At 38.8% G+C, this 14352-nt stretch overlaps 1 protein-coding gene across 3 annotated transcripts in view; it reads right to left on the bottom strand.

The window, feature by feature from the left end:
- Window positions 1-10637, bottom strand: part of LOC116309307 (speckle type BTB/POZ protein) — a 100396-nt gene extending 89759 nt beyond the window's left edge. Inside the window, exon 1 of one of the 3 annotated variants that reach the window (XM_039611564.1) lies at window positions 10602-10637. The gene's annotated coding sequence lies outside the window, so the exon portion shown is untranslated. Of the gene's footprint in view, window positions 1-8371; window positions 8453-8532; window positions 8654-10601 lie in introns of those variants that run through there. The other 2 variants (XM_031725876.2, XM_031725879.2) reach the window with 2 other exon arrangements.
- Between the last annotated feature and the right edge of the window lie 3715 nt (window positions 10638-14352).

Below are 14352 nucleotides of genomic sequence, written 5' to 3'. Positions count from 1 at the left end.
AAGTCTGTCAGTCCACTCGGCCACACGCTTTCTCTCAGAGCCACTTGCCAATAGAAAGACACACAAGCGCGCGCGCACACACACGCGTGCACAGACACACAAAGAGAAAGGATTATTTTCTCTTCATGTTGTAATGCTAGTGAATCTCTTAACAGGAACTGCCAACAGGGGAAATCTTCCATCCTGCAGCTGTGTCCTCAGAGAGACTCTGGAAACTGTAGAAATTTCCTTGACTCTTTTCTCGTCGTGGCTTTGGTGGCAAAAACAGCTTGGCCATTCAGGTAGGAGGAGATGAGGCAGAGTCAGGTGCTTTTCTATAACGCTGCCCCACCAGAGTCGCTCTAGTCCTTTAAAAAGGGCAGCAAGAAAAAAAAAAGAAAAAAAAAAAGAAAACTTGTGGTACCAAAATTGGACCAGGTCTGTGGAAATCAATACTGCTGCTTACATGAGGGGCCTCCACTAAGGCTATTTCATATTTCACCATATATACACAGTTTCTGAGGAGAAAGAAAAAAAAAAAAAAAACACAACCCCTCAATTTCAGAACAGTATGAACTATCGATTTCACAGTCACGATTCTTACTCTCTCTGCCTATTTCTGTCCTCTCTCTTTTCCATTCCCCACCTTTCACGTGGAACTCCCCCCCCCCCCCAACTTCTGTTAAAGGGAAACTGTTTATTATTAGGCTTCTCGCGACGAAGAGGTCATTAGCGTCACATTTTTACATCTTTCACATTTCTCCTAAAAGAAATGTTTTTTCCATTGACAACACGAATCGATCGATCTGTAAGGTGAAACAGAAAAGCTATTTCTTGACAAAAGTGAATACTATTGCCCTTACCTTGTACACTTTTGAGATATTAAAAGGTGGGCCTCACAGAGTAACTTCCAGTGGCACACCTTAACAATGCACTGCCTATTATAATGACTATATCGTGACTCTGTGAATTGTAGATAATTTTTGAGATGCGTCACGATATCTATTTATTCACTGCTGAGGCCTGTACTGTGTACTATGGGCTTAGTCAAGTAACTTGAGATTTAACCCTGGGTTTATTTAGTGCTACAGAGGTGGTGCACTTTTACCCTGGAACACCAACATGATAACTTAGATACATTTTTTAAAACGTCCCTGAACTTTTTTTTTTTTTTTTTTTTTTTTTTTTTGAACCAGTCCTCTTAATTTTTGAGTTTATCACGACACTCCTATTTCTTTTAACATTTCACCTACAAGTGATATGAATTTTAAATGCCAAACACTGTTGGAGCTTTAAAAAAAGTTGGATCTGATGTTCAGAGTATTTGGATGGGTCGCTGTTTTCCACAATCTAATGCCAGTGTATCAGCAAAACTGAATCTGACTTTTGGGCAGTGGCGCTTTTAACCAACTGTGTTGTCATTCATTTATATTCATACAGCATTCCTGGGTCATGTGTTTTGCTGAGCAGTCTGGCAGAGACCGGGGACCTGGCCAGTTCAAATCACAGGTCCAAAGTCAGCATGCATGCATGATTTAAATACATCTAAATGGCAGATGGTGAGAGACCTGGCTGGGATCTGGCTTCAAGACAGAAGCAGTAATGCAGGAGAAGCACAGGGATTAGAGTGAGGAATGGCTTGGCTTGTCTTTAAGATTACTTTTCCTCTTAAAACATTCACTTCATCTGTGTCACTTCTGCTCTCTACTTGTTATTGGAAAATAGCTTCATGCAAGAGAGGTGGAAAACCATTCGATGCCGGCTCTGTCTGCATCAGTCACACACTGACACGCACATACACAAAGAAATACATTTCATCCTCCATATCCGAAACAGCCAATAGCACTGGCAGGCATTTGCGACCCCAATCCATATTTCAATTTCCCTCCTCTCATGCAAACTAATTCAATACTTGTTGCCTTCCCTCACAAGCGATCAGCAATATGAGAAATGAGCTTCTTCGCATGTTGCATCTAAAAAAGGTCCAATCAGAGACATTTTTGAATGCCTATATCAATTATGTCTTAGTAGTGCGGTGCATATGCAAATTTTCCTTAGGAGTAGCATTGCAGGATAGAAAATCTAAACTACAACAAAAAGGAGATTTTTTTTTAATCAAATGGTGTGCCATTTAAAACTCATACATTACACCACTGCCTGTGTTTATATCAACAACTTCATGTTTTCAAAACATTTAAATAAACATTAAGCTAATAGCATCGAATGAGTCAACCGAATGAGTAATTTGAATATGATGTTCATATATTGATTTCATTCCCTTAGTTTTTCCTTTAACATAAATCACTTCAGCTTTTCACAAAGCCAGAAACAGAAGTATCAAAGCCGTATGCTGTGATGTGATCAGCCAATACTTTTTGAAATCGATCCAGCGACACAGCTCAGAAAGCTGGACAGAATATGGGCCTGGTTTTTTAATTTGTGCATGTTCTTTTAATCTGGCTCATTAGTGGGATGAAATCTTCAATTCTGACATATTAAACATTTTCAGTAACACCCAATTTCCTTACCGACTAGTATTGATGTACTGACTGATGTAGCATTTTACACCGTTACACAAATTCACACATCTTGACATCTCCCACTGCTGCAACACCAAGAAAGGAATTCTCAGAAGAGCAAATAAAAATACAAATCTGAATACATAGGATACAGTCTGAGCCTGATGGAGAAATGGTGCAGTGCTGAAACATTTGTTAAGGTCCACCACACTCTGCAGTAATTCACTTTTTGCTTGACATTATATGGTGGATAGTATATCATTGATCCGTTTTTCAATGCGCTCTGCATTTGACCCTGAAAATACACAAGCATGTGCGCACACACACCAACGTACTCATTTGGTGTTGAAATGAGCAAAGATGAGTAACAACATCGTCTCAAACTCAGGAACCCGGGTGCACTCTTTGCCCATGTAAAGAGAGAGGCAAGCAGGTAATAGCGACAAATTTAGGGGCTTAAACAGCGACAGCTTTACGATGCCTGAGCGGCCTCTATGACTCCATTCCTGTCAGATTCTATTAGCCTGGCCTCCACCGTGTGCTTCGATTGGCTCTTGGCCTATTCCCAGCAGTTACAGAAGCACCACCCGTAAATAAACCAAATGGCTGCATCTTGTAGTATATGAAGGGGCGGGGGGCTCTTTGCAGCTGGGCGCTTGTGTGTAAAGAACATCTAACAGAGTGGTTGAATAGTTTAATATACAGCAGCGAGCTGAATGGACACAGTCAACTAGAGGGAGAGCGCGACACACATCACTGTAAGAGTTTAAATTTGAGGAATACGAGCAGCCAGAAAGGCACTTTTAAATCAAGACAAGTGGTCTCACTCCACACACACACACACACACACACACACACACAGCTAGATACAAAAGGAAAAAGTGTGCCTATCTGCCAGCTGCCAGGTGGAAGTCTATGGAAAGGCCACCTGTCTAATAACCGCTTTTGATGCATACAGCTCAGCAATATGAAACACAGCATCTGGCCTGTCCCCTCAAACTGATCTTGTTAACAGCCTGATCCGTGTTCCTCTTACACAGAATTTATTTGGACAGTTCACTCGGATACAAAAAAAAAAAAAAAAAAAAAAAAAACCCCACACACAACAAGAAACAAGAAACACAAAAACATAATTTTGTGTTTATAAATTCAACCATTACAGGTTTCTGATTGAAAGAGTTTTGCCACCAACTCACAGCTACCAGATGTCTGCAGGATATTTTGGTACACAAAGCACACAGTTTTTCAGTGTGACAATTTATTGGTAGTTATTGACCAAAAGAATGACAATCAGTTGTACAATTTCATAACCAAGTCACTTGTCGCTTCTATACAAAACACCCTAAGAGTAAAATAAAATGGAATAATAGGTTCTAGTAATAATTATTAAAATGCAATGCTTGAAATGCTGCAGCTAAATTAGTTTTTTTATGGCTTTGAAATGGCTTTTGAAGAACTGTGGAAAATAATAAATTAAAATTAAAAAATAAAAATAAAAAAAAAAATAAAAACCTGCTTGCCTAAAGTGAAGAAAGACTGACGCTGGCACAACAAAGTCACAATTACCTATATGTTTAAATTAACAATCATTATATCATGCATACTAGTGGAAAAATATAAAAAGAAAATTTCCAATAGTAATAACATAATGATCTCAACCAAATGCTAGCTTCATTGCATGCATACATTCACTGAGCATTCACAGCTAACTATAAGCACAGGTATAATTAACGTAATTTATATAACCTAAAACCATGTGACTAGGGAACCTGTTTGGTTTTCTTTTGTTGTTTTGGGGGGTTTTTTGTTTAGACTCAAAAAGATTACTAATTATTTGTAATTAAAAAAAAAGTCTTTATGCTACTGATTCATACAGTAAAGCTCTAGCATCACATTTGAGTGAACTGTATGATTACTGTAATAAAGTGCTTTAATCAGGCAATGTAACTGGAAAACAGAGTGCTTGTCTTCAAAGAAACAAATCATAGGATTATTGTGTTTATTGCAACTTGGGAAATATCTGTTATACCTTCAAAACTCAGCTTCACTTGTTTCCTCTGAAAAGCTGCTCCTCTGTGCCCGTCTGTGGCAAAGTGGCCTTCAGCATTAACAGGCTATTACTTGTGAAATGTAACCAATCAAATTGGAAAGGACATTGCTCAAGACCACAGAGCGGTGGCTAAAGACAGACTGAGGCAGCTGCACCACAGCGAAAGCAAAACTTATTTTTTCCCCTTTTTTTTCTCCATTTTTTTTTTTTTTTTTTTTTTTTATAAATGGGACTCATGAAATAAAACATGTTTTACTTTATTTATTTTAATCAAAATGGTTCTATTTTAATTGAAATTGGTTTAAAAAGTTACAACAATAAAATGTAAAAAATTATGAAATATTTATGACTAAAAGACCATTAAACTGGCAAAGCAAATGGACTGGACACCTGGTTGATTTCATTTATATATCTACTGCTTTCCGTATATGTCATATTGAAATATCTACCAAAACTACACTCAGTTTCATTTTTCCTGTTCTTAAACAGTAGATTCGATTCATATTCTGAATGCAGGTGAACTAAAGTTTACCAGTTTGTATCTACTTCCTTTCCTGACAGACACAACAATGTGCAGATAGTGAACAAAACACTTCCGTACCAACACAATAAAAACAATGTGACATCACATCTTTTACAGTCACAGCTAGACAACTGTGACTTAAGTGCCAACAGCTGTTACACAAAACTGACTGGATGTTGAAATTCAGATCCTGAATCTGCATAGTTCAACCATATTGTAAGCTTGAGGGATGAAGTCAGTATTTTATTTTGTGCAATGAGCTGCAGTTTAATAAAAATTTCAATTTCCCACCACACCAAAACAAGTCACGAACTTGTACATCAAGAATCTGTCTTTACCAACAGATATGTGAAGAATGTGTGGATGTGTCACGGTTTAAGAAGATAAAATGAGAAAAATGCTAAGCCAGTCAAAGAGTTATCTTTTGGGATTCAAATTTGTTCACCATAGACTCTTCTGAATCAATCCAAGCTCCCATTCAGAGCATTTCTGAACTCCCACATGCCCTTTGCTCATGCATACAATCGCAGCACAGCTGAGCAGAAAACTCTGTGGGACAAACCAGCTGAATTTTTAGCATGCACTTAGCAGATCTTTTACTTCGAAATTCCGCTTTGCAAGAAAGTGTTACACCAACTTTTGTCACATCACTAATAGAAAATACAAAATGAGACATGTTTACCTGCCCTTTCAGATGGCAACCTAATTATTTTAAGGATGCACTGTTAAATCTGGTCATTTATTCCAGCATGATGCGTAAAAAGCGGCTTTTGGTGTCCTCATAGCCACAATAGTGAGTTTTGGGTTTTAAAACATGAATCCAGCAAGGAGAAGGGCCTTTACAAGGCAACAGGATGAGAAACCCTTAAGCCTCTTAATAGAAACAGCTGGGGGTAAATTTTATGCCATTAAATGATCAGGGTCCACAACCACACATTTTGGTCTAGATCTCAAGGGTGAATTGACATTTCTATTCAGCACCAATCAAGTCCAGTGTCACTTAGCACAGTAACTGTCTTGTTTTGTTCAATTTGGAACATGGTGCAACAAGAATTTTACTTCTTCTTTTGGCTGCTCCCTTTATGAGTTGCCACAGTAGATCATCTGCCTCCATCTCACCCAATCCCTAGTATTCTACTCTGTCACCAACCCCCTGCATGTCCTTCTTCACTTCATCCATAAATTATCCCTGTGGTCTTCCTGGCAGCTCCATCTTGAACATCCTTTTTTAAATAAATCCCCCATCTCTCTTCTGCACATGTTCAAACCATCTTAGCATTGCCTCTATGACTTTGTCTCCAGAGAGCTCAACCTGAGCTGTTCCTCTGAAGTAATTATTTCCGGTCCTGTCCATCCTCGATACTCCCAGTGAAAATCTGAGTTTCATCAACTCTGCCACCTTTTTTTTCCCTTTTGCTGATGTCCTTCTGTCACAAATCACCTCAGGCACCCATTTAAACTCTTTCACCTTCACCGTTATACTGGTCTCCTTCTCATTTATACACATTCTGTCGTGCTTCTACCGACTTTCATTCCTCTTCTCTTCAGAGCATACCTCCACCTCTCCAGGTTCGCTACCACATGCACACTACTCTCACAACAGACTTCTTACTCCCAGATTCTACAGGAGAATCTTAATATAAAACATACATTATCAGAACCCAAGGAACTAAACTTGGCGCACTACTAAATCTTGAGCTCTGTCCACACTGGAAGCAATTTGCATCACTGTGAAGCCGACTGCTCATCCCTGACAGAAATTCCAGGCTCTAGTTGCCTAGGTAACCCACTAATGCATTTACCACCAGGTCATAGGTATTCTCTGCTCTTTTTGATAATGCTGTCCGTCACTCGCCTAGAAGTTGAAAAAAGTTCAAACCAGGTTATTTTGCCTGTAGTCACTTAAGTTGCAAAATTTCCTTCTCTTTCTATGGTCTCTAGTCGTCACAACGCTTCCAGTATGGACACGGCTTTGGACCCCTGAAGGCTCTTATCTTTATCAGATATCACAAGGTCATCACATTGCCTAGCAACCACCAAGCAACGGACTTAAGTGCCCTTTTTTTTAGCATTTATGCACCTATGAAACGCTATAAAAGGATCTGATCATGTTTATTTCACGACGATAACATCTATTAACTCATATTTCAATTATGTACGAGATATTATGATGCCAACCACTGAGCAATGGGCTAAAATTACCTGTTTCTTGCAATATTTTATGAACGCATCCTGTGGTTTTACTTTCACGGCCAACAGCCCAAACAATACCGTAGCACCGGCATGTACTACTGTCTACAATACAGCACAAATCCATCTGGTAGTTCCTATTAGTACTTGGTTTCAATGGAGCTGTACAAGTTAATAATTATGAAAGAAGCAGGCTACTAAATTAGGTAAATTAAATAACAAAATTCACCAAAAAAAAAAAAGAAGAAAAGAACCCCTGCCTTCCTCCAATGGCAATGGACTTGGCCAATTAGCAGTAGATATTTGTTCAGTCATCCAACTCTAATGACTGCAACAGTTATTGCTATTACTGATTAATCTGATCATTATTTTTTAATTAAACTTGGTCTATATGTATCAGCTAAACTAAAAAAAAAAAAAAAAAAAAAAAACCCATTAAATTTAACAAAGCAAAAGATAAAGTATTCTCTCATTTTAATAAAAGCCAAATCCCCCCTGGGGGTTTCTATAAAGTCTACTGAAATCTTAAAGACGTTTTCTGACTTTTTTTTTTTTTTTTTTTTTATAAACCAACAAACTACTAGTTTTTGTAGCTCCAGTACTCAATGTTTGGCAATCCATACTTCATTTAAATAGTTGTGGGTTACATCCTTGAATTTGGATATCACAAAAAAAAAAAAAAAAATATTCATAGAACTTTGAGTTCATTACTTTATCTAAAAGTCACCAGTTTTTTCCCCAGCCACCTTGCAGAGGTACTACAGCCTGCATTGCAGTAGCCTTTCTGCTTGACTCTCTCTTTTCAGATGCTTTCTGGCAGACTGAAACCTGCAGCTGTCCTGCACTGCGCATTGGGAAGCAACAGAGGGGAGAAGCCCTGGTCACTATTTGGCAGGATACTGAGACTGAGCAAGAGGATGAAGCATAACATGTTTTTTTTCTAACATGGGTCTCATTATTTTGCACATCCATGTGGAAACGTTCAGACTGATAACTCTTGCCGTGACAACCCAGACATGACAGTCATGGCACAAAATTGCACAAAAAAAATCAGCGGAAAAGTGAATCAGAAACGGAAACAGTATAAATAAGTCCCGAGCCGCTACCTACCTGCTAACAATAGCCAGCTAGCGGCTAATATTGAAGCTCTGTAAAAGTGCTTCTAGCGTTAAATTCCTGCCAAACTTTAAATGCACTTTACCATAGAGGAATCAATAAAATTCGTAAATAACAGGCATATGAAGAGCTCATTTTACATCTTTAAAACTCACCTTTGTTACGCACTTGAACGAAACAGATGAAGGATTTTTGACAAGAGCTGTCACTGCACTTCCGGGTTAGACTGTGACGTGTACGAACGCCCAATAAGCGACTGGCCATGCTGGGATTGTTTTGGTTTTGACTCTGGGTGTTAGGGGAATATACAAATTTCCTATTTAATTACGAGCGGCTGTCTCTCATCAAAATCAGTAGATTCGAGCTTGCACATTTACTATCACACAAACTGCATTTTCTTTATTTTGTTTGGTTTAGCTGTAGGAATTTCCTTTCTTTTTTTTAAAGATAAGAATTAAAATAAGCAAAGGGCACATAATAAGAACAAGCCTAAGATAAGAAATTCACTGAGTTATGCTAAAGGGTTTGTAGTCTGAGTTGCTCTAAATTAAAAATGGAGTCTTTCAAACAAGGAGCTTTTTCCTTGACCTCGAAATAATTTAGTGGCCCTTAATTATAACCAGAATAAGAAAAGAAGAGAGGACATTTTAAAATAATTGTTAATTGAAAAACCAGAGATTGCTGAATCAAACCATTAAGGACTGTCATCCTTTCTCTCCAGATTATTATCAAACCATCAGGCAGAAACCATGAGTGCATTTTGAGACAACAAGCTCTTTTGTCCTCCACACATTATATCATTGCTATAGATAGATAGATAGATACATATAGATCTATCTATATGTATATATCTATATATTGATATAGATATATAGATATATAGATATATATAGTTGATATTTTCTGTGTAGTATATTTAAATACTTATAGTCACATTAGATTAAATTTCTATTCATGGATGTCATATTTATATGCACTGATGTGTGAGATTCATTATATTATTAGTTGTAAAATCAAAAAATAATAACAAAAAATGTTATGTGTGAAATTCCAAAGAGTTAACAAAATATGACAAAGCCCTTTAAGTATTTCAGAAGTCACATTCTGCACAACAAATAAACATAACATAATAAAAAAATAACTTTATCATATCTTCAACTACTGCAACCTTTCAGCTTATTATCCACAATACATTTTGATCACCATACAATTATATATAAATGATGCTACATCTTTCTGTCTTTGCATCTTTTGCTAATTTTATAAAAAGCTAAACACTATCAGACATGCTGCCTTCACTTACTCAGAGCTTAAAATTAGCCTACCATACAGTAAACAGCACCAAGTATCATCTCAGACTTCTTATTGCATTGTCTGGATGGGTATACAGGCTGTTATTATGAAGGATGTTTATTTTTAACAGGACTCCAGTCTGTCCCGCTTTAGCAGCTCTAAAAAATATTCTGAATTACCATGTACTGTAAATAAAAGATGGTCGTAGCTTTCAGATATGAAACATGAAGAAAAAACAAAAGTGTATTCTGTCTAATGGTCATCAGGTGGCGTCTTCCCTGGTTGCTAAAATACATTTGGCTGTAGAAAGTGGTACTTGGCTCCCACGATTCATGACCTCAGCAACACTTTCCTGAGGAGTCATCCTCAGTAAAACACAACATTCATTTTATAAATGATGGCCCAATTAAAGTAAAAGAGCAGGATAATTTGGTATGCTTTTCTGCGTGACTGACAACTTGATACAGTCTGAGTATGCAGTATCCCTTTGTTGCTCTGTCCGATCCACCCCTTACATATCCAGTGTTGGGAAGGTTACTTTTAAAATGTATTCCACTACAGAATACTGAATACATGCCCCAAAATGTATTCTGTAACGTATTCTGTTACGTTACTCAATGAGAGTAACGTATTCTGAATACTTTGGAATACTTAATATATTATCATGCTGTTTACAACTACATGAATGTCCTATTGCTGTGATTTATTACTGTTACTGAAGGTCCGCGGCTCCGAAACGTAGTAAAGGGACCTCTGGCTAATACGTCGGGTTCGTGTCGGGCTGGTAGCGAAAACTAGCTTTACTTTGTTGTCTGGGTCAACTTTGCTTGCGGAGACAGAGAGAGGCGTTGAAAGGCTGCTCCAACGGAACTTATTTTTCCGGAGGAAAACACGAACACAGTGTACAGTTGAGTCTTAATAGCTTACTTACAAATGGGCTCCTCAGGCACTCTTCTTGGCTGCAGTGGTTATTATTATATTTACATGCTTCCAGCTCCCGTTTTTGCTCCGTGACAGCTCGGACTTTTCCTTTCTCTCCCTCCCTCGCTCACAGACACATAACGGGTATGGCAGTCCATTCTCCCTGCAGCACGGACTACACTGCCCATCAGGCTACATGCTTTAGAGCTATGCCTGTAGCATTCTGCCTTTTAGCTTAGCACAAAAACAACAACAAAAAAGCGCTCTCTCACCCAGGAAACACGCAGAGAGAGAGCGCGTCACCCTGTAACCATGGCAACCGTAACGCTGCCGCCTGGAACAACAGAACGTAGCTGTCAAACAAACCCAAACAATCCTGACCCGCGACAATATGAAACAGGGAAGTACCGCCGTGTAATCCATTTATTTCAACAAAGTAACTGTATTCTGAATACCACCTTTTTAAACGGTAACTGTAACGGAATACAGTTACTCATATTTTGTATTCTGAATACGTAACGGCGGTACATGTATTCCGTTACTCCCCAACACTGTACATATCACAATGTGTTCAAAACATTTGAATTGCAAAAGCACTCTGCTTCAGTGTCATTCAGTAAGGACAAGCAAGGCAAGCACTGCTTGCTTGTCTACCTTTAACAATGATGACTTGAGGTGAGCAAGCTAAGACGCCAGTAGCTGTTTTCTGGTTGAGGATAAACCGCTGATCTTTCATTGTAAACTGATGGGAGACCAGCACGCGAGGAGAGCTGCCACTGGCTCTGCTTTCACTGCTCTGAGATTAATTACAACCTGCACTTTGTGTGGAAACCCAGCTAGCATTAGCAAATCAATGAGCTTCAGTGATTTAGCATCATAACAGATGAGTCTCCTCTTGCTAACCAACTTGAGAAGATGGAGTGTGAAAAAGTTGTTAATAACTCATTTAATACACTAGTGAGGAAAGCGGATGATGATGGAGAGGGGACGGCAGCTCTAACCATGTCTGGCCTAATAAAACAGGGAAGTTGAGCAGGTGCAAGTTCAGTAGCACTTTCAGATTAGCATCTATGAGAATGTCTGAATTTAGTAGGTTTAACCAGCTGCTTTGCCAACACTCCACCTTCATTTTCCATTCATATTCTAATAGCCCCTGCAGATATTTACAGTTAACTGTGTCACAGACTGCTCGGGCCTTTTCATTCAGCTAATTTATTTTCATTCTTGTTGTTTTTACTATACTATTTTAACATACTTTTTAAAAAATCAAGATATAGGCATTTGTTTTTGTTTTTAGACATATGTGGTCCTCACCAGACAGGACAGCCAGTAGAAACAAGAGATTTAAAGATTATGCTTAGCATTAAACCAGGGGTGTCCAACTCTAGGCCTCAAGGGCCGGTGTCCTGCAGGTTTTAGATGTGTCCTTGATCCAACACAGCTGACTTAAATGGGTAAGTTACCTCCTCAACATGTCTTTAAGTTCTCCAGAGGCCTGGTAATGAACTAATCATTTGATTCAGGTGTGCTGACCCAGGGTGAGATCTAAAACCTGCAGGACACCGGCCCTTGAGGCCTGGAGTTGGACACCCCTTCATTAAACGGACTATAAAGTATTTAAAATGAGCTCAACCTTAAATATATGCAGCAGTAATATTCATATGTTTAGCACAAATTATTTCCTTAAAAACAACAGAATCAGTGACAAAGCAATCCAACTCCCACAGGAAATAAGTCTGACTTACTGCCGACAAATCCAAGCTTTTGCATCAGTTGTACAGGGACCGAATGGCCCGTAGAAATGGACCAGGCAGCCCATACTGAAGGGTGGCTGGCCTCTCTGTTAGAGATAGGGTGAGGAGTTCAGTCATTTGAGAATCATGTCAGAGTATAGCCGCTAATCCTCCACGCTGAAAGGAGCCAGTTCAGGTGGTTCGGGCATCTGATCAGAATGCCCCCTGGACACCTCCTGGGTAAGGTGTTCCAGGCATGTCCCATTGGAAGGAGGCCCCAGGGCAGACCCAGGACATGCTGGAGAGATCATGTCTCTCGGCTGGCCTGGGATTGCCTCAGTGTTCCCCCGATAAGCTGTAGGAGGTGGCTGGGGAAAGGGGAGCTCTGGGCCTTTCTGCTTAGACTGCTGCGGCCTCAACGACCTATTCGCAGATAAGCAGAAGAAAATGCATAGATGGTTGGATGGATGGACTTTGTGTGCACAATTTTCCAATACAGCTTTAATTGTACTGAACTGTTTTCATGGTGTTTTATTCCTTCTTTTCCTAAAGAAATGGTTTGAAAAATTCTTCTTTTTTGGGGGGTGTGTGTGTGTGGGGGGGGGTAATATAATCGAACTACAGAACATTGGGGACCTGTCCAGGGTGTACCCTGCCTCTCGCCCTAAGACAGCTGGGATAGGCTCCAGCCCACCTGCGACCCTGACAATGATAAGCGGAAGAGAATGGACGGATATAGTAGATATTTATTTAACTATAGAAGTAATAACAATTTACAATTCTTCAACCACAAAGGACTGCAGAAAGACATCCACGTAGGGTGCAGACAGGCAGGATAAATAGTATGTTTTAATCTGATCCAGTTAATCTTGTGAAATAGGTAAATAGTGGTTGAAGATGTTTTTGGTGGTGTGTATAGAGGTGGGGGATCGTTTCTGCTTACCTTTCTGTAAAAGTCGCCACATGCCACTGCTCAACTTGGCTTGAGGCTTCACAAGGGTGGCTATGTTGATCTCTTATACACAAACTCTGTGAATAATACTGTATATGTTTATATGTGAAGTTTACTTATGAAGATTAGGATTCATGAAATTTGACAGATCCTGGGGTTGAAATTAGTTGTAGACCATATATAAAATGCTATATTTATAACTACAGGGTTGTGCATCAATGCTGTACCCATACATGGAATAAAAATCCCTTTTTTTATTGCAACATGCTGTATCCATTTTCCTTTGAAACTAGGTGCTCAGTGATACGTCAAGCACACGCAGTGTCAATGTAGGCACAATACTGTTGTGCCTACATTGACTGAATTGGGGATTTGCTGTTTTGTTTTGTTTTTATTTCTGTATGTGTGTGTGTTTGTTTTCAGGGAAAATAGTATTAAATGTAAGCATTTTGCAATGCATGTGGTATTAGGGATTTTTTGGCCCCAGGAAAGTGGGTCATCACAGCAGGAAATAAATGCAAGCAAGTCAAGAAAGAATTTAAGAGATAATGTAATAAGCAATTAAAAATCTGTGCAGAATAATGCAAGCTATAACTTACAGTGCACTGTCTTCATAAAATGTGAGCTTTACTAGTTTGATCACATTATGAAAAGATGTGCTATAATGAGATTATGATCTTGATGCCAACATTTAAAGTGACTTTGAAAAAAAAGGTGCTTGTTTATGCTGCAGATGTGAGTAGGCAGTGTTGCAGATACTAAGTCATCACTCGTGGGTAGCTGCCCATGTAGGGTATCTTGGCAATTTCACTGTGTTATAAGAATATTGTAATGTGATTTTCTCTGTTGAAGATTCAAATCACATTCATCAAACTTTAACAATAGCGCTTGGGATGTACTATGAATTTGCTGTGAAGCTCATCCAAAAGGTTGTCTGACGGGATATTTAAATTAAGGCAAAGCAATTTGAAAAAATAAACAACAACAAAAAAAACTGAAGACAATTGGCAATTGAATAAAGGAGAAAAGAGACAAGTTGTTATGATACGTGGATTGTTTTCTTCCTGGGAATGTTT

Source organism: Oreochromis aureus, linkage group 4 (genome assembly GCF_013358895.1).
Source record: "Oreochromis aureus strain Israel breed Guangdong linkage group 4, ZZ_aureus, whole genome shotgun sequence".
NCBI classification, from domain to species: domain Eukaryota; kingdom Metazoa; phylum Chordata; class Actinopteri; order Cichliformes; family Cichlidae; genus Oreochromis; species Oreochromis aureus.
This window is presented reverse-complemented; position numbering and strand designations above follow the sequence as displayed.